At 46.7% G+C, this 22,380-nt stretch overlaps 1 protein-coding gene and 1 long non-coding RNA gene across 5 annotated transcripts in view; one reads left to right on the top strand and one right to left on the bottom strand.

Annotated features, from left to right (window-relative positions):
- LOC118533873 (zinc finger and SCAN domain-containing protein 30) overlaps positions 1-22,380 on the bottom strand; it is a 508,183-nt gene that overhangs the window by 177,569 nt on the left and 308,234 nt on the right. Inside the window, exon 1 of one of the 3 annotated variants that reach the window (XM_078060428.1) lies at positions 1,213-1,253. The exons of 1 other annotated variant lie outside the window; for it this stretch is intronic. The gene's annotated coding sequence lies outside the window, so the exon portion shown is untranslated. Of the gene's footprint in view, positions 1-1,212; positions 1,254-22,380 lie in introns of those variants that run through there. One more of the 3 variants, XM_078060429.1, reaches the window with a different exon arrangement.
- Positions 1-22,380, top strand: part of LOC118533882 (uncharacterized) — a 146,264-nt gene that overhangs the window by 95,130 nt on the left and 28,754 nt on the right. The window lies entirely within an intron of this gene.

The following is a 22,380-nucleotide window of genomic DNA, read 5'->3' as shown; positions in this document are numbered from 1 at the left end:
GCGGCAGCGTGTGCAGTGCATTTTCTCAACGGTGGGGCCGCGTTTCCTCCAGCGCAGATCGGCCGACATGGTGTGGTAAGTGCCTGTGGGTTGTAGGCACATTTGGGCACAGTTTCTTCTTCGTCACTGTATTTTAAGCATTAGGCCCTCGGGGATGATCTGCCGAGTGCCTCATTATTTAAACAATCATAGTCTAGAAGGAGAGAGCCAGGGCAGTGAGGGCTGGGAGGGAGGGAGCTCTGTTCACATAGTTATTTGCTTATTTTCCCCCTGACAGTTGCATGGAAATATTTCAAAGCAGGAAAAAATGAGTAATTGAGAAGAGGCCTGACGCTAACCTTTGCAGGGTCCCGGGCAAGAATACACATGGAGGCCTACATACCGTATATCTTGAGATTGCAATGTACAAATCAAGCTACTGGACTGTAAAACAGAATGCACTCAACCCTTCCGTCTTGGCAAGCATACCTTCCTAACTCAGAAGGCCAGAGCTGGATGTAGTATTCTCAGAGTGCTGGCAGTTCTGCTCCAGATGTGGTCACATGGGGAGGGCCCTTCCCAGTGGCTGACCTGCCCCTTTCAGCCCTTGCTCCCCTGGGCACCCTGAGGCATCGTGTGCACCCATGTGGAAACCCCAACCCAGACATTCAACGTCATCCATCTTTTCCCCCACCCTCATAAACAGCTTCCTCTTTATCATACCTTGGGCCTGGGGGTATACACATTGGGCCCAGGGAAAGGCCCACAGGGCCATTTGGACAGGAGATAATGGGGTCCCCAGCACCCAGAGCATGTCCTACAAGAGGGGCGGCGTGGACCCAGGTGGGCACATATCCCTGTCTGCATAGATTCCTTGCTCAGGGCACAAGCGCGTTCCAGGGACTCACCCTTCCTGAGGTCCCAGTCCTGAGAAGGCATCAGAGAAGGAGCTCGAGTGACGAGAAGAGAGCTGGGACAGGAAAAGGCCGATGAGGTAGAGACCCATTTCTGGAGATGGTGACAGGAAGTTACTGTGATTTCCATCTCTCAGCCCGGGTTTTCTCAGTGAAGGGGAGGTAGTGTCACCTTCTAGGTGACAGGACAGGGGCAGAGGCTTGGGAGGAGTCATAGGAGACTTTGGAGAAGCCAGTGTCTACCAGTTTCGTGAGAAACTTGCTGGCAGTGCCGAGGGCCGGCCATGGCTGCCTGCGTCCACAGGAGCAGGTCGGCCACAGCCGCCCCCCCCCCCCCCCCCCCCCCCCCCCCCCCCCCCCGCCCAGGATGCACCTTTAACATCACCGCCGTGTAAGGGCAACCCTCTGACTCAGGTTTTGTGCCTCCTGCACAGCCACACGTAGCAGACTGAGGCTCACACAGTATCCTCTCCGGAGTGGGACCTCAGCAGTTAATATCGCTTTGCAAATTCTGAATGAGGGAAGGTAGTTTCAAGGGCCCCTATGGTTGCTGGAATTACTTCTTAAGGCCAGGCCTGTTATGTAAACACTAATTTAACATTACAAATATGGCCCCAAAGGCTGACTAAGGTTTTCTTAAATAGTGGGGTGCTGACCTTTAATTCTGAGTCCCAGGATCACGCTCCCAGGATAGTATTTTCCTTGTCCTTGTAACCCACCCTGGTGAACATCGCTGCCTCTGAGCATTGGTCCTTCCCTCCTCTCTCAACAGAGGTCCTACCCATTACTTAAAATGAATTATTATTTTAACACTCTGTGCATACCATAGAGAAAGAAAACAATTGTAATTACTATAATTCTCCCATCTCTGAGATTCCCTCCCTATTTTGCTCTCCCTAAACCTCAAATTTGCTAATCCCCACGCTATGACAACAGCTGCCTGCTTAAATTGTCAGCCTGCTTCGATTTTTCCTCCCTGTACCATGGTTCCTAACTCTGCTGCCATGTTGTTGATTTGTGTTTGTTTTTGTTCACCCGTGACACTGTGTTTCTACCAGCTGTACTTGCACTTTGAGAAAGTACTGGAAAAAGTCAGTCCAAAAAGCCCTGGGGACAGTTGCCTTGTGGAATAAGACAGAGATGGCATGGAGGCTCAGAGATGTTCATTTTCTAAGCTCAAAAAAAATCCTGCAAATACTCTGAGAAGCTGAGACTTCCTTCACGGTGCCCTTCACTCCACGTCCTCACAAGACGTTGCTCCTGCCCCCAGGCAGGTGAACCAACCAGTCCGGCTCCCAGAGTGTGCCTCAGCCCTGGGGACAGGGGGCAGGGCCAGAAGAGGGCCTGGCCAGCCAAGGGAGGGCCACCTATTCTGAGCAAAAGGATAGTGTCAGCCACCTTATTCCCTGGTAGTACAGTGGAGAGGACCGGAGGCCTGTGGGCGCGGGAGCCCCCTCCCCATCCTCCATCCCCTCCACCTCCCATCCCCACGCCTTGTCCAGGGAAGCCAGGCTTGTGTCAAAGAGCAAGAAATGGAACCTGTGATTGTGCTCTCAGTTTCTTAGAAAACCATTCATTCTATAAAGTCTCAAACTACTTATGGGGCGCCTGGGTGGCTTAGTTGGTTAAGCGTCTGTCTTCGGCTCGGGTCATGATCTTGGGGTCCTGGGATGGAGCCCAGCCCCGCATTGGGCTCCTTGCTCAGTGGAGAGTCTGCTTGTCCCTCCCTCTGCCCTTCCCTCCACTGGTTCTCTCTCTTCTCTCTCTCAAGTAAATAATAGTCTTTTTTTAAAAAGTCTCCAAATACTTCTGATGCACTATGACTGATCTCCGTCTTTCCTTTAGCTGTCACTGGGGCATTTGGATGGGTTCTGACCAAGCCCAGCTGCCCTGTCCTCCATCCCGCATCTCTCAGGGCTCTTGGAGGGCCATCCCCCCCCCCCCCCCCCCCGCCGCCACCACCCTGGCTTCATTCCTGCGTGGCTCCTTTAAGCCCAATCCCTGGACCTGTGTGCAGAAGTGGCTTCTGGCCTCTTGCCTTAGCAACTCCCCGACTCTTGTGGAGCTCTTTCTGAAATGTTCTATTTGGTTCCACCTACGTGCCCTAAGAATCTGAACTTTTCATAAGGACCAGGAATCATCAGTGAATTAAGCATCTGAACATTTGTACTCTGCTCTAATACAAGCAAGTTCTCATGAGTTATAACTGGTGTGTGAGGTGGGGCGCCTGGGTGGCCCAGTCGGTTAGGCATCTGCCTCTTGATTTCAGCTGAGGTCATGATCTCAGGGTTGTGAGGTCGAGCCCAGTATCGGGCTCCACTCTGGGTGTGGAGCCTGCTTAAGATTCTCTCTCTCCTTCTTCCCCTTCACCCACCACACTCTTTCTCTCTCTCTCTCTCTCAAATAAATAAATCTTTAACAAAAACCCCAAACTGGTATATGATGCATTTTCCCTATACTAAATGGCCCTGCACCAATGTGCAATTTGAGTTCTTGCCTTCTGATTTTCATTTCTGCCATTAAAGAGTTGGCTTCAGACATCTCTCGGCACATCCATATACTTAGAATATTTTCTGTTTCTAATATGCTGTGGACTAAAGTGATGCAAAGGATCCGCAAAGGTATTAGAAGTATGTCTAAAATCATTACAGTTGTCTGTGAATGAGACCCTGGTGGGGCCAGAGTGGGCATCCAGGGCATGTGCTTCCAAGTGTAGACTTTGGAAGATTCAGTCTGACTGATTAAGGACTTTAAGTCTTGTAGCTTTAAGGCCTCAGTTTCCTTATCTGTAAAATAAATTCACTGATCTTGTTTACCTAAGTTTTCAGACATTTAAAAAATATTAAAGCATAACTCACACACAAAAAGTATAAGAATCATAAGTGTCCAGTCAGATGAATTTTTACAAGGTAAGTGCATTGGTAATCCAGGACAAGAGACAGAACATCATTGGCACCTTAAAAGCCCCTGTTTTTGTTTGTTTGTTTTTGGATTTTTTAAAAGATTTTTATTTATTTATTTGACAGAGAGAGAGAGAGAGAGCAAGCATGAGCTGGGGGAGGGGCAGAGGGAGAGGGAGAAGCAGGCTCCCCACTGAGCAGGGAGCCCGATGTGAGGCTCGATCCCAGAACCCAGGGATCCTGACCTGAGCCGAAGGCAGACGCTTAACGACTGAGCCCCCCAGACGTCCCAAAAGCCCCTGTTTTATGCCCATTGCCAATCTCTTCTCCTCCCCAGTGGTTACCACTGTCCTGGCTTCTAACACCAGAGATTCACCCCGAAGTTCTTGTAAATGCAATCATGCACACTGTATTTCTGTTGGGTCTCTCTTCTTCGGTGACATTCATCTTTGTGCCCTGTAGCAGTGCTCTGTTCTCATTGCTGTATGGTTTTCCGTGGTGAGAACATACCACCCGTATTCATTCTGCTGCTGGATCTTCAGCTTGTCTCCAGGCCCCTTGGAAGCTGCTATGAATATTGTACATATCTTTTGGTGCACATATGTACACATTTCTTTTGGATTATACCCGGAATGGAATTGCTGGGTCCTAGGGTATGGCTTAGATACTGCCAAATAGTTTTGGTAAGTGATGGTACCAATTTATTCTCCCACCAGCAGCAAATGAGAGTTCTAAGTATTTCAAATGATCGAGAAATTTTTTTTATTGAACTTGATAATATAACTATGTTTGTCAAATAAACATCCTTAGCAAGGGGAGGAGCAGTGGAGCATGGCAACAATCACACCCAAGTGAGACCTCAGGTGAAGCATGCAGGCGTTCTGGTCCGTGATGTCCTCATTTTGAAGCAGTACTGATTTAAGACCACTTTCATCTATAAACGTCTTGGCCATTTTATGAAATTCCATGAATTGAGGTTGGACTTATGCCATTTAAAAATGTGTATATAATATTTCATGATGTTCATATGCCCATATCCACATTGCTATTTGAGGAAAAGTGCTTTGTTCACATTCTTTCTGGCATCTTCCTGGGCCAGGCCCAAGACCAGCTCTGGATGGACACTAAACCACAGACTCAGACGTGTGTGCCATGGACACACGGCTTCAAATGCAGGGCTTGAATTGGAGCAAGGACACTGACCAGCTGAAGGCTTAGGAAGGGCAGGTGGGAAATGACCGGGAGAAATTGGCAAGAGGAGTTCTTGCCCCAGAGTGGTGTTACTTCACTCAGGCAGCAGGGCTGAGCTGGCAGAACAGTCAGTCCAGAAGGAACCACGGGCAAGGCAGTGCTCGGGTCACTGTGGGCCAGCCCTCTCACTGCTCAGCACACACACCCCCATGTCCTGTATGGCTGGGCAGGGCAGGTGGCTACCGCCACCTCCACCAGCCTCCTGCTTGCAATGCCCCCTGCATCAGGATCTGGGCTGGGCCATTGGGTGGATGAAGCCTGTGACCTAGGCTCAGGCCCTAGCAGCAGGGGAGACTTGGAGAACGAGGATCTGGCACTTTCAGCTTTTGTAGAGGGATGGGGTTCAGATACGGGGCCACTAGGGCTATGGTTCCTGAGGAGCTAAGGCAATTTCCAATTGTGCACTCTTTTTGGATTTTTTTTTATCACAACTAAAGAATATCAAAACGCTCTTTTATTCTTCACTATTTTTGTAGTTAAAGCTCCCAAGATCCACACCTTAGACCAACTCCACGTGGCCTCAAAGGACACAACTGTCACCTGTTTAGAAGTGACACAGCTCAAAACCATGCAAGGTATGTAGGAGAACTGGCCAAACCAAGGGACGCTTGGAACAAACCCTGGAAACCACTTCCCATTGTCTCCAGGGCAGAGCTGAATGGGAGGCCTGAGAGCAGATAGCCTGTCTTATTCCTGATCATAGCGGGAGAGCATTCATCTTCAGCCGTTTGAGTGGGATATCAAATGTGGTTTTCTCATAGATGCCATTTATCCAGTTAAGGAAGTTCCCTTCTATTCCTAGTTTGCTGAGAGTTTTTAGTCAGGAATGGAAGTAAGGTTTCTATCAAATGCTTGTTCTACATCTGTTAAGGACATCATACAGTATTTTTTAGTCTTTAATATGGATAATTAGATTGAGTGGTTTTTGAATGTTTGATCAACCCTGAATTCTTGGGTTACATTCCACTTAGTTACGAGGCAATATCCTTTCAGTATATTGTTGGATTCAATTTGCTAAATGTTGTTAAGAATTTTTACATCTATGCTCATGAGGGATATTCATCTGTAGTTTCTTTTCTTGTTGTGTCCTTGCCTGGTTTCAGTATTAGGGTAATGCTGGCCTCATCGATTGGGTTTGGAATATTCCCTTCACTTCAATTTTCTGGAAGACCTGTGTATTGTTTCTTCCACAAATATTTTGTTGAATTCACCAGTGAGGAAGCTATCTGTGGCTGTTTTAAGGCTCCTTAGTTGTGATTTTTTTTTAATTATAATCCAAGAAATTTCAATGACTGACAATCCCAGTTGCTATTGTTAGCATCAGCATCCTCACTGGCAACAGGTAGTGTCATTATTGTTAATCATCCCCACTAGCTTCTGGGAAGAATGGGGCTGGCCTCTGAATGATGCTCAGGTGGTACCTCGTGGGGCTGAATTCACAAAAAGTGTCTTTCTCGTGTGACCCAAATATTTCAGAAACCAATGGCTTCTGAGAGTTAGTACTAACTATTCCAGATGGCTTAGTGATGTTTCCAGATCCCACAGATCCTGACCCCTCAGCCAGGCCTGTGCTCAGTGTACTTGGTTTGCATTCCTTCCTGTGAGTCCGTGGTCCCACTGCCCCCACCCCTCCAATGGCATATTCTTTCTCTTGCACTGTTCACATTCTCTCCATCCTTCCAGGCCCAACTGGCATCTTTCCCAACTTCTTGAGAACCTGTCAACACCACACTGGCCTTTCTCCGAATTCTTGTCACGCTGACAGCCAGAACAATGCATTAAGTCTTTTATTAAATTCTGCCTTGTGTTATTTTCTCATCCCTCCATGTTGCTCTCTAACTAGATTATAAACTACTTGTCTTATATTGCCTCAGAACACCTGAGAAGAGGTTGACTGATTTAAGCCTAGACATTGTAGCATATGGCATAAGAATTTCTAATTTCACAATTACCTGCACATTCAGCAACCACTCCCCTAAAAAACAAACATCAGGGATAATATCTTCTCAAATACAATTTTCTCTCGTAAATGATGGCCTGTGTTGTATCTCAGATCTGCATACCTTCTAAACATTTTGCTTGGTTTTCCTCTTGGCAAATTAACTGACCTGATTTTTTAATAAAAACTCTCGGCACATGTATGAGAAAAGATAGTACCTCCCAAACCTGAAGCATTTTTGCCTGCATTTCATCACACTCACCATGAAGTGGAGGGAGCAAGTCTCATGTTCACCTGACCCTGGGCCCATTTTTCCAGCCCTGACACTGTCATACTTCCTCGGTGCTTGGTCTTACCACTCATTCCTTGGGCCCCCATGACCTTGGCCTGGAAGTCCGCCAGGGTCCAATTCAGATATATTTTCAAGTGAATGCTATGCACTTCCACTCCCAAGCAGAATTAAATGCTTGAGGGTTGTTTCTAAAACCACACTTTTCTTTGCTTCATCACATATTATTTTTAAAAAATCTTTATAACTCATTAATAAAGTATGCCTTCATTTCAAAAATAAAGAGGGAGTTGAAAGTCATTTCCATCGTTGGACAGTTGGTCAGTATTTCAAGGCGCAGTGAGCATTTGTTCTGATGGCCCAAAACCAACCTATCAGCCGTTGTTAAATAAAACACGTTTACCACCCAAACCCACAGTCTCAAAATATCATCTCCCCGTTTTCTAGTTCTCCATTTTTCTGGCCCCTGCTTCTCTCTGTAGATAATCTTAATGTCTTTTTTAATCTGCTCATGGTCCTGCCTTGGCCCAGATCTCCTGGCTGTTTGGTTTCTCTTCCCTTATCCTGCCTTTCCCTGTTGCCTTCCTCGCCCTTTGGCTGTTGTCATAACTTGGGCTGGCTCAGCATTAGGTCATACCACATCTTGACCATCAGGAGTCAAAAAGGAGAGCAAGTCTTAGAAAACTTCCTGGCCACAGAGCCCAGCCCTAGTGAGGTATTGGGGAAGACTCCATGTTTTCACTTCTTGCTCTAGAGAAAGCTGGATCAGTCATGTGCCTTTAAAGTTTCCCCTTCTTATCTAATATCTGCAGATTAACTGTTAGCCTAGGACTGAGTAACAGACAGCAAGTGTCTTGAACCCCTTTATCCTGAATGTCAGAGGCACTTAGCTCATACACACCCCCAGCTCTGGTGGGTACCCAGATCACAGGGCCCGTTAACTGACGTTATGATCATGTGGATTTTATGCGATTATATTTTTGTTTCTATTACATTACAAATGATTTGGGGGATAAAATAATACTTTAGCCTCAAAAGTCCAATGTTGCGTTTTTACAACTCTTCAGGTTACCATACATTCAGGTTTTAATTTCTCTTTAGATGTCATTTCCTTTATATTTTATACACCTGAAGAGAGGTCACTCAATTCTCAACTCCAGATATATCTCTCTAAAATTGGAAAATCTTCCTCTGACAAATGATCTTCCAGATCTATCTTCTGCTCTTCCTCCTGCTTTTTACCCGAGGGCTGCCTCAGAGGGACATACCAAGTTCTCTCTCATTCTCTGGTGCTCATGTGAGTTCAGCCAATGGGAAGCCTTGGCAGGAGATGGGCTGGGAAGAGTGGGCTAAGGGTATTTATTTCCCTAGCCCCCTCTGGGCAAGGTCACTTTGAGTAAGCTGTATCTCTCAACCAGAGGATCCAGTTCCTCTCAGGGAAGCCATCTCTATGACTCTTCTCTTCTCCTTCCAGGTTTCCATAACAGTTCTGAGGAGCCACACTCTTCTCTGTGGTTTCCTGACACCCAACCCACCTTTCTAAACTGTTCCTGCATCAATTTCCTGCTGATAGACTTTGAAAAGTGTTTGAAATCCCCATTTAGAAATAATGACAGATTGAAAAAATGTCACACCACATTTGGATGTACGTGCCTTGAAGTAATCTCATAACAAAGGAAAGCAACCAACTCAAATGGGAGCACAGTTGAAAAATGCTTTGATTTTACTCAAGGCAGTTGCATCTCAAATATATCACTTATTTAATGCAGCAGTCCCATAATGATCGTAACTCCATGTCCTGTAACTACAAATCCTGTATTGGGATTGATTAAAGTATTTTTTTCTCTTTCCTATTTTATTTTTTTATGGAGGTATAATTGCATATAACATCACATTAGTTTTAAGCATATGACATAATGACTCGATATTTGAATGTATTATGAAATGATCACTTCAGTAAGTCTAGTTAACATCTGTCACCATCTGTAGTTATAAAACCTTTTTTCTCATGATGAGAACTTTTAAGATCTACTCTCTTAGCAACTTTCAAACATGCTATACAGTATTATTAACTATAATCATCATGCTGTACTTTACATCCCCGTGACTTATTTATTTTATAACTGGAACTTTATACCTTTTGACTCCCTTTACCCATTTTGCCTAAATCTCACCCTCTGCTTTCTGCAACCACCCATCTGTTCTCTGGATCTACAAGTTCAATTTTGGGGTTTGTGGTTTTTGGGGGTTTGTTTTGGTTTGGTTTGGTTTTAGATTCAACAAGTGATATCATTTGGTACTTGCTTTTCTCTGTCTGACTTATTTCACTTAGCATACTACCTTCAAGGTCCATCCATATTATCGAAAATGGCAACATTTCCTTCTTTTTGTGGCTGAATGATATTCTTGTGTGTGTGTGTGTGTGTGTGTGTGTGTGAACACACCACATTTTCTTTTCCCATTCATCCACTGATGGATGGATTATTTCCATATCTTGGCTATTGTAAATAATGCTATAATAAACGTGGGGATGTATGTATCTTTTCAAGATAGTATTTTTATTTTCTTCAGATAAACATCCAGAAGTAGAATTGCTGGATCGTAGGGTAGTTCTATTGTTCATTTTTTAAGGAACCTCCAGACAGTTTTCCACAGTGGCTACACCAGTTTACGTTCCCACCAACAGTGCACGAGGTTCCGGTCTCTCCACATCCTCACCAACACTTGTTTTTCTCATCTCTTTGGTAATAGCCATTCTGACAGGTGTACAGTGAGGACTTGTTGTGGTTTTGATTTGCATTTCCCTGATGCTGAGTCATGCTGAGCACCTTTTCATGTACCTGTTTGCCATCTGTATGTCTTCTTTGGAAAACTGTCTATTGAGATCCTCTACCCATTTTTTTTTTTTTTAAAGATTTTATTTATTTATTTGACAGAGAGAGACAAAGCGAGAGCAGGAGCACAAGCAGGGGGAGTGGGAGAGGGAGAAGCAGGCCTCCCGCAGAGCAGGGAGCCCGATGCGGGGCTCGATCCCAGGAGCCTGGGATCATGACCCAAGCAGAAGGCAGACGCTTACTGACTGAGCCACCCAGGTGCCCCCTCTACCCATTTTTTAATTGGATTATATGCTATGTGTCTATTGAGATCCTCTACCCTTTTTTAATTGGATTATATGCTATGTGAGTTCTTTATATATTTTGCATATTAACTCCTTATCAGATATATATGATTTACAAACATTTTCTTCCATTCCATAAGTTGCCTTTTCATTTTGTTGATGTGGATGCAAGGGCAATCTGGCTGGGACATCTGTCACCCCAGTGGTCACCAGGGTTGATTCGGCTGATCTGGCTGGCTGGGCAGGTGTGCCCTTCCTCCCTCACCCCTCCATGTGTCCCTCCTGAAGAGAGGAGGGTCATTCTTTTTTTTTTAAAGATTTTATTTATTTATTTGAGAGAGAGAGAGAGAATGAGAGAGAGAGAGAGCATGAGGTGGGGAGGGTCAGAGGGAGAAGCAGACTCCTCGCTGAGCAAGGAGCCCGACGCGGGACTCGATCCCGGGACTCCAGGATCATGACCTGAGCCGAAGGCAGTCACTTAACCAACTGAGCCACCCAGGCGCCCCGAGGAGGGTCATTCTTGGGTCAGGGGTATAAAAGTAGTGGCAATCCTCTGTTACAACCTCCAAACAAGCCCACAAGGTCCATTTTGTTGATGGTTTCCTTTGATGTGGTCCCACTTGTTCATTTTTGCTTTTATTGCCTTTGCTTTTGCTGTCAAATCCAAAAAATCATTGCCAAGAACAATGTCAAGGAGCATATTGCCCATATTTTCTTCTAGGAGTTTTATGGTTTCAGGTCTTATGCTCAAGTCTTTCATTCATTTTGAGTTTATTTTTGTGTACGGTGTAAGAAAGTGGTCCAGTTTCATTCTTTCGCATGTGGCTGTCCAGTTTTCCCAGCCCCATTTATTGAAGAGACTGCCCTTTCCCCATTGTAGATTCTTGCCTCCTTTGTCATAAATTAATTGGCTATATATGCGTGGGTTTATTTCTGGGCTGTCTGTTTTGTTTCATTGATCTATGTATCTGTTTTTATGCCAATACCATACAGTTTTGATTACTGAAGCTTTATAATATAGTTTGAAATTAGGAAGTGTGATGCCTCCGGCTTTTTCTTTCTCAAGATTGCTTCACCTGTTCAGTGTCTTTTAATTAAAGTCTTAAGATTGTAAAATTACTATAAAAGGAGTAAATACTGTCAGAGTTGTTTTGAAATGTGTTTTAAATGGCACCTGAAGTTTGGAATGGGAATCTTAAAAATTGGAATCTAAACTCTTTCCCTCTTTCTCCATGAAGGGTAAAGGGAAGTCGAGTTGTGATTTTATGCCACCAGTATAAACAACTCCATTCCACTCTGCTCAGCCAGTTGGTGTGTAGGGGAGGGCAAGGTTCAGCCTGAGAACCAAGCCTGCAAAAGTCCTCAGGCATTCAATGTCCTGGGCATATCCTGCAGGCCAGGACCTGTGCGCAACATGTCACATGCATTTTCATCCATCCTCTGCTCAGTCTTTTGGAGGGGACTTGTAGCCCCATGTATCCACTGGGTCTCTCCCCCTCCCTTGTCCCTGGACCTGCTATGCTTTGGGCTCCTTAATTTCATGATGTCCCTGCAGGCTACAAAGGCAAAGAGACAACCTCTCACTTGGAAGAAGACATGCAGGGGATGCCATTAATAACTCACACGGGCCTTCCTACAGGTCACCTCACCTGACCAAGGTCACCAAATTATGAACGAAGACTGCCCCATGATAGTGGTGTGACTCACTTCCTCCCCATGCTGTGATATGCCTTGCAGAAATCAGATGCTGCATTTTTTTGTCTCATGGAGGGAAAACAGGGAAAAGACGTGTGTTCCTTTCTCCCTTCCCACAGAGTGACGTGTGACAGTTCAGGGAGCAAACAGGAAGTAGAATCTTATTGTCTGTCATGGACACAGGCTTTGGGGTAGCTCTGGGGCTCGCACAGAAAATCATGGTTATCCCACAGAAGTGCCTGTGAGGAACTGAGCTCCTTGCCCCTCCCAGATTCCCTGCCCACCCCGCCCACCCCAGCCTCTGCCAGGCCAGGGTGTCTGAGGACACGTTAACCCCTCCCCCAAGCCAGGAATGCACCCTGCATGAATCTCAGCCAGGGTCAGTAGCTGTCAGTTGGCTGTACAGGCCGCTCCGACCACTTGGTTATTTCCTTGTGACTTGACCCTGTGTTCTACGACACTAAATTTTGGAGAGCCCTGCCCACCCCCCAATAGCATTATGGTCGGTGTTATTGTGTTAACATTCCCTATGAGTCAGGCAGTTTCAGACAGTATCCCGATGAATGAGGAGCAAAGCTGAAGGTTCCAGCAGCCCCAGTGTTCCTTTGCCCCATTGGATGGCAGCCTTTTGAAGCCTGCAAATGATTTCTGATCCCTCTCTCCCCGCCCTGGGTTCATGACCCCTTGCACACGAGATCCTCCATCAGGCCTCTTGAGCAGGCAACCCTTCTCAGCCAGGGTTCCCACCCAGGTTCCCTTCTGTGCTTTACTGCCGGCAGAGTGCCCAGCAAGGCCCTCCGGAAGTGCTGAGAGCTGGACATTGGCCCCTCAAGGATGCTCAGTGCGTAGAAAGAAGTATCATCTTCTCAGAGGCCACCAGGTCTAATCCCACAGAAAAAGAGACAATGCTGCTCCTATTGGTGTAGACCCAGTCTTCGCTAATGGCCATAATGCCCCCACAGCCCTGCCCCAGTCTGCATTTTTGTGACTCAGGACTGAGAAGCATTTTGCTCTCCACCACCCACTTCTTCCCAAGGCTTGGCGTCAAATCTTTCATACACACACACACACACACACACACACAAAATGCATGCACACATACACATCCATGCACAAAATACATGCCTACCTATACCCACATATCACACATGCATTCATACACATATACACACACATTACACATTATATGCACATACTTACTCATGCACCTGTGTATCCATAACACAGACACAGACACATATACTCTCATACACGCATACATACACGTATACACACGCAACCAGCGTTTACAGGGGCTCTCTCTGTTGCCCAGGCAGGGTGGTACTAGTTCTGATTCAATGCTTTCTGTCCCCCATCTCCCTCTGACGGGAAGCTGGGGGTGCAGGGAGAGTGGCCATTGGGCCAGTTCATCCCTATCACATTGAGGTGCTATTCAATGAACAACCTCCAGTTCAAGAAGCAGATTGGCTGGGATTTAGGATGTGTCTGCTTGTGGCCAAGGTGTGTTTCTGAGAATCATATGTTTTCCTTCCTCTGGCTTTGGATGCATCTAGGACAGAGAAGCTTTTTTTTTTTTTTAGAGAGGAAGAAAGGGGTGGAGAGAGGGGCAGAGGGAGAGGGAGAGAGAGAATCTCAAGCAGGGTCCATGCCCAGTGCAGAGCCTGACACGAGCCTCGATCTCACAACCCTGAGATCATGACCTGAGCTGAAATCAAGAGCCGGATGCTCAACTGATGAGCCACGCAGGCGCCCCATTATTTTTATTTTTTGATGGTTTGTTTGGTTTTGTCCTAAGTCCCAATCACAGGCAGGTGGCGGGTGCCTGGCTTTAATGAATGGATAAACAAATCCATTCATTAAAAGCAGTGACTGTCAGTAATAGTGAAGATGATCACAAAAATAGATGTTTGAAAGGATGGATGAAAGATGATATGAGAAATAAGATAACTTGATAAATTGTTACTTCTACCTTTTTGTTTTTTTCTCTGAGCAACTCAAGTACGGAAAGAAAAGTCGCTTGATTTTTTTTTTTTTAAGCAATAAATTAATTGATGGTTCCCATCCCCAAATCTTCCTGGCTGGTGAAGAACATGAGCTCTCCCTCCTGGCATGCCCTCCTCCTTCCCAGGTTACAAAGCACCAGGGTGTACATGTGGTGGGGCGAACTAGCTCCTGTCCTCTGCCCCCAAATGGCCTCTTCGGGACTGGGTCTCTCTGCAGCATCGGGGAGCAGGCATGTGGGTCAACATAGCCTGTGGTCCAGGTTCCCAAGCGGAGTCACAGGCTCCGGGCATCCAGGATCCAGATGTGAGTAGACATGAGTGGGGCCCTCTAGGGCCAGACTCTAAAGAGCACCAGGGTGACAGCAAACTGGAATGACATTCAGATTGCTTACAGCACCATGCTAAACAAGACGTTGTCCCTGCCACTGGGTCTGGCTTATGGCCTCCAGTTGCCAGCCTTGCCTCTCTGGGAAAGGGCTCAAATTCCGAACAGATTGGTTACCTTGGGAATTCTCCTAAGGATAGATTTAGGGCACAGCCCCATCTCCAGAGGATGCAGGATGCCAAGCAGTTTGAAGCAAGTCTCTCTGCTTTCAGGCCCCCACGGAGCACCCTGTGTGTGGGCATCTCTCTCCATATCTCCTGCCTTCCCTTCCACACACTCGTCCTCAAGGGCATCCAACTAAGAGAGGGCTAAACCAGCCCTACGCCTTCAGTCCACATCCAGGTGAAAGAGGAGGACAGACGTTCAATGGGAGAGGTCACTGAGAAGTCTTGTCCGTGACTCAAGAGGGAGGTGGCCTTTCCTTGCTGCCGAGGCAGACAGGTGTAGGGGCCACGGGGGCAGAGCAAAGAAACTGGCCACACCACTTCCTCCTTGCCACGCTTCCATCTGAGAGGAGGGGAGAGATTTAGGATGAAATCTTGGGGGGGGGCACATTTTTTTTAAAGATTTATTTATTCATTTGAGAGAGAGCATGAATGGGAGAGGCAGAGGGAGAGGGAGAGAATCCCAAGTAAGCTCCATGCCCAGCATGGAGCCCCATGTGGGGCTTGACCCCAGGACCCCGGGATCACCACCCGAGCGGAAATCAAGAGTTGGACACTCAACTGACTGAGTCACCCAGGTGTCCCGGGGTTGACATTTTAAATTAAATGGCACTAGATGCTTCCAACCCTCAAAGTAAAAGTAAGTCTGAGATGGCAAGGAGTCAGGAATGGAAATTCAACTGAGTGTGTTTAAAGACGGAAGGCAAAATAAAGCCATTTCTTGTCTGTGCCCCTGCAGGTTCAGCCTAAATAGGTCAACTTTCTCCAGGCCCAGGAGACTCTGTCCTCCTCAGGGAAATCCTTCTTGCTTTCAGTTTGTTCCCGACTCTCTGGATCTGACTTAGGAGCATAGACTTCAGGAAGATAAGAGTTGATCTGACTTGGAGGCCTCGCTACTCAGCTGCCCGCTGCCTGCCTTGCAAGGGAAAGTGAGGACAGGGCCGACCCCAGATCAGACAAGAAACTGGGCAAAGGGAAAATGTAAGAAGGAAAAAGTGGGTAGAGATTACTTTCAGAAACCCTCAGTCTGGACACACCAGTAAAAACAAAATAAGCAAATGAAAACAGAGATCAGGGGCACCTGGGTGGCTCAGTCAGTTAAGTGTCTGCCTTCAGCTTGGGTCATGATCACAGGGCCCTGGGATCGAGCCCCGCATCGGGCTCCTTGCTCAATGGGGAGCCTGCTTCTCCCTCTCCCTCTGCCTGCCACTCCCCCTGCTGTACTCTCTCTCTGTCAAATAAACAAATAAAATCCTAAAAAGAAAGAAAGCAAGAAAACGAAACCAAGAAAGAAAGAAAGAAAGAAAGACAGAAAGAGGGCGCCTGGGTGGCTCAGTTGGTTAAGCGACTGCCTTCAGCTCAGGTCATGATCCTGGAGTCCCGGGATCGAGTCCCACATCGGGCTCCCTGCTCGGCAGGGGGTCTGCTTCTCCCTCTGCCCTCTTCCCTCTCGTGCTCTCTGTCTCTCATTCCCTCTCTCTCAAATAAATAAATAAAATCTTTAAAAAAAAAAAGAAAGAAAAAAAGAAAACAGAGATGAGAATGGTAAAGAAGAGGGCTGCCCAAGCAAGGAGGCATCCTTGGCTTCCCAAAGTGACAGGGGACACCATGGCTCCTTCCACTCGCACACGCCCTTGGCCTTTAGACCATCCAGGGAATCTCTCTGGGGTTCGGTTTTCCCTACCATCAAAATAGACACCAGAGCTGGTTCCAGCGACCTCACACGAATGGCATGGAGTCAAATACAGTTTCGTGGCCTTAAATGATAAAAACACTCTGAAAACTGCATAAAGCCACCCTGTACCCAAAATTTCCCCTGTCGTCATCATTGCCAATTACTGAGGCCCTGATGGAGACTGGTTACCTCTGTAATTCTCCTAAAGATATATTTAGGGCATGCTTGCTTTGTGACTCTCTTTGGGACCTTGTAATAATACAGTATTCTGCTAATTTTAAACATGCGCAGTCCCAGCTTACAAACAAGTTGTGTTCCAAAAGTAGACATGCAGGTTGGTTTGTCGGCTCTCAGAATTCAGTTTCACTCGGAAACCTTGGGAAAACCAATCCGTGATAGCACGTGCCGTCAAACTGGTACAAAGCAATACTGTTGCGATCCGGTAATGAAGCCAAGCAGAAAAAAACATGCCTATTCAAGATGACCAAGTAATAGTACACTGACTACCTTAAATCCAGGTACTTAAAAATGTCTCCATGAACGCTTGAATGTTGCTGTTTCCTGCATCTTGAAGACGCACGCTGGGTATAAAGACGTAACAAGGGGAGATGTGGAAAACTGTGATGGAATTCCTGGCAAGTCAGCAACCCACACATTTCCCCTCCTGGACTTCCCGGAGCCAGCCTCCCCGACCGTCTCTATCCACTGACCACTTCCTGGCTCCACCCCACCCTCAATAGGTGTCTCCTCTTCCTCCTCCACCTTTAGCATGAAGGACGGCCATGCACAAGGTGTTAAAGTTTCAGGGGAGAGAGGCTGTCATTTCTATTTTTCCATTTACTGAGCTAATTTAACTGCAAAAAAAAGAAAGCCGCAGGTCTTCAATTGCCAGTTTCAATCCCAGCCTGATCCGAAGTGGCCAGAGGTGCTTTGGTGGCACCATGTCTGGACCGAGGGGACTCACAGGTCCATCCTAAATCAGTCTCTCTCTGCGTCTAGCGTGGGTTTCCCCATTTAGGGCTGCAGACCACGTGGTCAGGACAGGCTACATCATTTGTGGGACCCAGTACAAAATAAAAATGTGGGGCTGCTTGTTTAAAAGCTGTTAAGAATTTCAAGACCATGACCAGCAGAGCACTCAATTCAGTCACAGGGCACCTGCGGCGTGTTAGTGTACAGGCTGCACACGCCTGAGTGTGGCCCCAACCTGTTGGACAATCTTGACTCTCCTGGGTCATGACCATGTCCTGTCCAGATTTCCCAGCTGACTTTCTTTAGCCTCCTTCCATTGTGTGGACTATTTATGCAAAGAACCCCTAAGAAAGGCACCTCTGGCTCCTGGCCTTAGAGACTCCCTTTGCCTCCAAGGCCCCCAGTCTATCTGGCTGAGCAGGTAGTGCTCTAACCCAGCACGTTCCTTCCTTCCTTCGTTCAATCTCTCACTGGAGCCCTGTACCAAACTTCCCCTAATACGAGCTTTCAAAAATTGGAACACAGTGCTCTGGGGCAAGGGCAACAGGCATATATGGCCGCAGTGGCCGCACTGGGTCCTTCCTGTTTCAGCACCTGTTTGTTCACCAGTCTACACCTTCAGCATGCTGGCTCTATCTAGGTCTTTCTTCAGGCCTTCAGCCAACATTAAACCCCAGTGTGATTGTTAATTTTATGTGTCAGCTTGACCAGGCCATCGGGATGCCCAGATGTTTGGTCAAACATTATTCTATGAGGGTGTTTTTGAACGAGATTAACATTTGACTCAGCAGATGGCTCTCCCTCTATGGGAGTGGGCATCATCCAATCAGTTGAAGGCCTGAATAGAACAAAAAGGCTGACCCTCTCGTGACTAAGGGAAAAAAACATCTCCTGCCTGATTGCCTTGAGCTGGGACATCAGTCTTCTGCCTTCAGACTCAAACTGAAACATTGGCTCCTCTTGGGTATCCAGCCTGCTGGCTTCTGGACTGGGACTTCCACCATCAGATCTCCTGGGTCTTCAGCTTGTTGACTACAGAGCTTGGGACTTGTCAGCTTCTGTAATCATGTGAGCCAGTTCCTTATAATAAATAGCTAGCTATCATATCTATAAAATAAATGTTTGTTTTTATATGTCAATAGTTTTATATGTTTGTTTTTATATGTCTATATATATATATACATACATATATATATATATTCTATTGGTTCCATTTCTCTGGAGACCTCTGACTTATAGACCCAGTCGTCCAAAAAGTGCAGTTAGGGCTGAAAGTGCTCATACTGACAAGCAAGTGGCCAAAGGCCACCAGCCACACCCCTGTGGTTGACCTAGTGGGTTTACTACTCATCACACTGGAGAGAATGTTCACCATGGGGAACTGTGGGGCATCTGCTAAAGAAGGTATTAGAAAAAACTATGGTAGAGCTTGGGTTTTGGGGTTATTTGAAGAGGATCCTGGATTGCACAAAAAGGTGAGGACAGAAGGTGAGACAATTCTGTGACTGAGTATCTCGACAAAACTTATCTAGAGGAAGGGCTCACTAGAGCAGGGATAAAGCTTGGTAAAGACGCAGCAGTCACGAGGGGCCTGGGTGGCTCAGTCGTTAAGCATCTGCCTTCGGCTCAGGTCATGATCCCAGGGTCCTGGGATTGAGCCCCACATCGGGCTCCCTGCTCAGCGGGGAGCCTGCTTCTCCCTCTCCCTCTGCCCCTCCCCCGCTCCTTCTCAGTCTCTCTCAAATAAACAAAATCTTTAAAAAATAATAATAATAAATGCTTATTTTTGTATGCCAGTACATTTTGGGATGGTTTGTTATGCAGAAAACATCAACACCTCAAACTGTGTAGTCGAGAAACAGAAGGCCGTGTGCCCGGAGCCCTCCATAGGTTCGGTGACATTCTGCTTGTCACCATGGGCCTGATTATGGTTCCCCAGATAGACTGTAATAATAACATACCCAATCATGACTTATCTGGTATGGAGTGCTTATAATTTAAGGGCTAATAGTTTTAAACACTTTATCCTTTTTAAGCCTCTCAGCAGCCCCCTGAGACTGGAACAACTCTTAGTTCTTTGCAGATCAGAAGAGCAAAGGACTAAGAAGTTAAGTAACTGGCCCACAGTGGCATAGATAGCGAGTAGTTCTGTGGCTTGAACCCAAGTGTTTTTGTTTTTGTCTTTCCAAAGCCTGCGCCCCGTTTAGACCTGGCCTGTTAATAGCTGTTAAGAGACTGTTCTGCCTCCTTTCCTTTCCTCCTCCTCCTCCAGAGCTTCAGGGATCCTGCCGCTTGGCGGTCCCTTGGGCGGTAACTGGTTTCATGCTATTTTAGCTCTTCGAGGATTGGAAGTGCTTCTTACCCATCTCTTTATTTCTTGTTTGCTTTATCTTTTCTAAAGCTCAAAACAAACAGGAGAGAGCATGACCCGTTCCCTCCAGGCAGCTTCTGGATGAGAGCCTTCCAGAAGTGTCAGCCAGCATTTAGCCAACACCCGCCCAGCTCCAGGCTGCAGGTGACTTAGAGCAAAATCCAAGAGGCTCGCTGGCGCTCCCGTCCCGGAGGCCAGGCAGCAGGTCAGGCGTGCCCCAGCCGTGGCCACCGGTGGAGTGAGTGAGTTACCCCATCCAAGATGCAGGGAACGGCCTCACCTGTCGGTCCAGGACCAGTCTTTAATACTTGGAGTTACAGGAATTTTTTAAAAAGAAGAAAAGTCTGGAGCAATCCCTCCCTCTCCTCCCTCCTGGATATGGTCCCCAACCCCTCTCCCCGCCCCCTTCCCTCCACCTCTTCCTTTTCCTCAGCGCTTCCCCTGCCTTCCCTCCTTCCCTCCTTCTCAGCCCTACACTCTCTCCCCCCTCTCCCTCTCCCGCTTCACACGCAAGATTACCTTTCCTTCTGGTAAAGCCCAACCTGTAGTAACTGTGTCTAATTCAGATCGGTGTTCCTGTGTTACCATGGCAACCTGCTGCTAGAAGGCTTTTCAGCAGTCACTTCTCCCCTATATTTTATTTTTTTTAAAGATTTTATTTATTTGACAGAGAGAGCACAAGCAGAAGGAGAGAGAGGGAGAAGCAGGCTCCCTGCTGGGCAAGGAGCCTGATGTGGGACTCAATCCCAGGACCCTGGGATCATGACCTGGGCCAAAGGCAGCCGCTTAACCGACTGAGCCACCCAGGCGTCCCTCCCCTATATTTTAAATAGAAAATCTGCATGCTACATCTTGTCCTTCCCCACTTGCCACTGCCAGTTGGAGCAAAACTCCAGCCCCAGATTCTCTAACGTCTTTAAATGTTTTTAAACAGCCATATCTCTTTTACGTTATTTTTGTTGTACTTTTGAATGACTTTAGATATAATGTCATCAGTTTAGTTAATTCCAAATACATCAGTCCACTTTTCTCCGTGGAGTGTACCTGGCTTACTGAGTGAGGGTGGACAAGTTGAATCTGTCCTTATGCAGAGGCATTGACAGGAGCTGAATTGTGCACACTGATGGAACTACTGATGCCTCCCAGGGAAGGCGGGAACAAACTGGAAAACTTGCCCCCAGGCAATTGTCCAGCCCACCTGGAGCAGGCAAGAGCTTGTGAAAACAGTCCCCAAAACACCCAGAACTCAGCATCCCCTCCAAGCTCTTGTTGAGCAGAAGGTCATGAATCTGTTGCAGAGGAAAGAATATGTCCTTCGCAATCAAGTAGAACTGAGTGTTATTCTCAACTTTGATATTGAACTATCTGTGCTGTGTGAGCTTGGGCAGGTTCCTTACCCTCTCTGCATCATCTCAGTAGTCCATCTTTCGCAGTTATTGGGAGAAATAAATGGACTAAGTATGTAAAAGGACCTAGAGTAGTTCGTGGCACACTCGGTAAAGACCAACTGTAGCCATTATGATGGTTACTGTCCTGAGCAGAGTCCCCCAAGGCAGCATCGAGACACTTAGCCAGAGCGGGAGCACAAGAAGCCAATACCAAGGTTACTGAATAATCAGGCTAACTTCATACCTGGTAATCAAACCAGAGATCATGGTCTGAGCACACTGATGTTCAGGATATGAGCTGTCCTGAGAAGCTAAGCCACAGAGTCTCCTCAAGTACTGTTGCAAGAGCAACATCCTAGAGTTGTCAGGAGGAGGAAGTTGACCCAGCAAAGGAATCATATACTGACTGCTTTCAAGGTCCTTCCCACTTCTCCCTGGAGCCAGGTCCCTGCTCAGGCCCAGAAAAGAAGGCTGAGCACACACAGAAGGGGTCTGTTGACCTGGGCATGAACTGGGTTTGGTTCCCAGGCTTGAACCTTCAATTTGAAAAATATGGCATGCAGAAGAATCTTAAATTGAGTACAGAACAGGATGGTAAGTGAGACATTTCCTGATGTCAAGAACAACAGGGGCCAGATCAGCACGGCTGTACATACTGAGACTATACCTAAAAAAGCAACCACTGGCCCAAGACCCCCTTCTAGGATATAGAAGCAGGGCTGGGAAAAGATCAGGTAAAACTAGTGGTGGGTTCTTCTTTGGAAGTTGTTTCCCCGGTGGAGGGAGCAGGGAGCAGGGAGCAGGATGGAGAATTTGGTACATGTCTGTTGGAAGGTGGTGGGCTAATGTTTTAGAAAAATCTAAGTGAGAAATTGCAGTTAAAGCTTCTCCTGATGGCAGCAGAAGAAGGGGAGCCAGCTGTACTTCCAGAGGCAGAGGCATGGGGGTCTCATGAGTCAGCCCTGAACTCCCCAAGACAGAACCGATTATAGAGTCACAATTCAGGCATTGCTGGTTGGAATGCAAAAAGTATAACCCCCATGGAAGGGATTGGGAAGCTGGAATGTCTAGAAGAAGAACATATGCATTACCACATTAATACATAATTACTCACCCACTCTTTACCTGCCTGCTTCTCTTAAAATTTCCCCCTAAAAAGTCATTTCTTCCAAGAGACTTTCCTTGACTTCTCCAGCTAAAGAAGTTACCTTACCCTGTCACCTCTGTTCTGTCAGCCTATTCATTCTCTTCTTCAATTTATCATGAGTCAAATGCCTCTTACTCACCTATCATGTTTACTTGTTTGTCCTCCCTCTTCAAAATAAGTTCATTCTAAA

The sequence above is a fragment of the Halichoerus grypus genome, chromosome 13 (genome assembly GCF_964656455.1).
Source record: "Halichoerus grypus chromosome 13, mHalGry1.hap1.1, whole genome shotgun sequence".
NCBI lineage: Eukaryota > Metazoa > Chordata > Mammalia > Carnivora > Phocidae > Halichoerus > Halichoerus grypus.
Note: the sequence above shows the minus strand (reverse complement) of the source record. Positions and strands in the feature narration are given on the sequence as shown.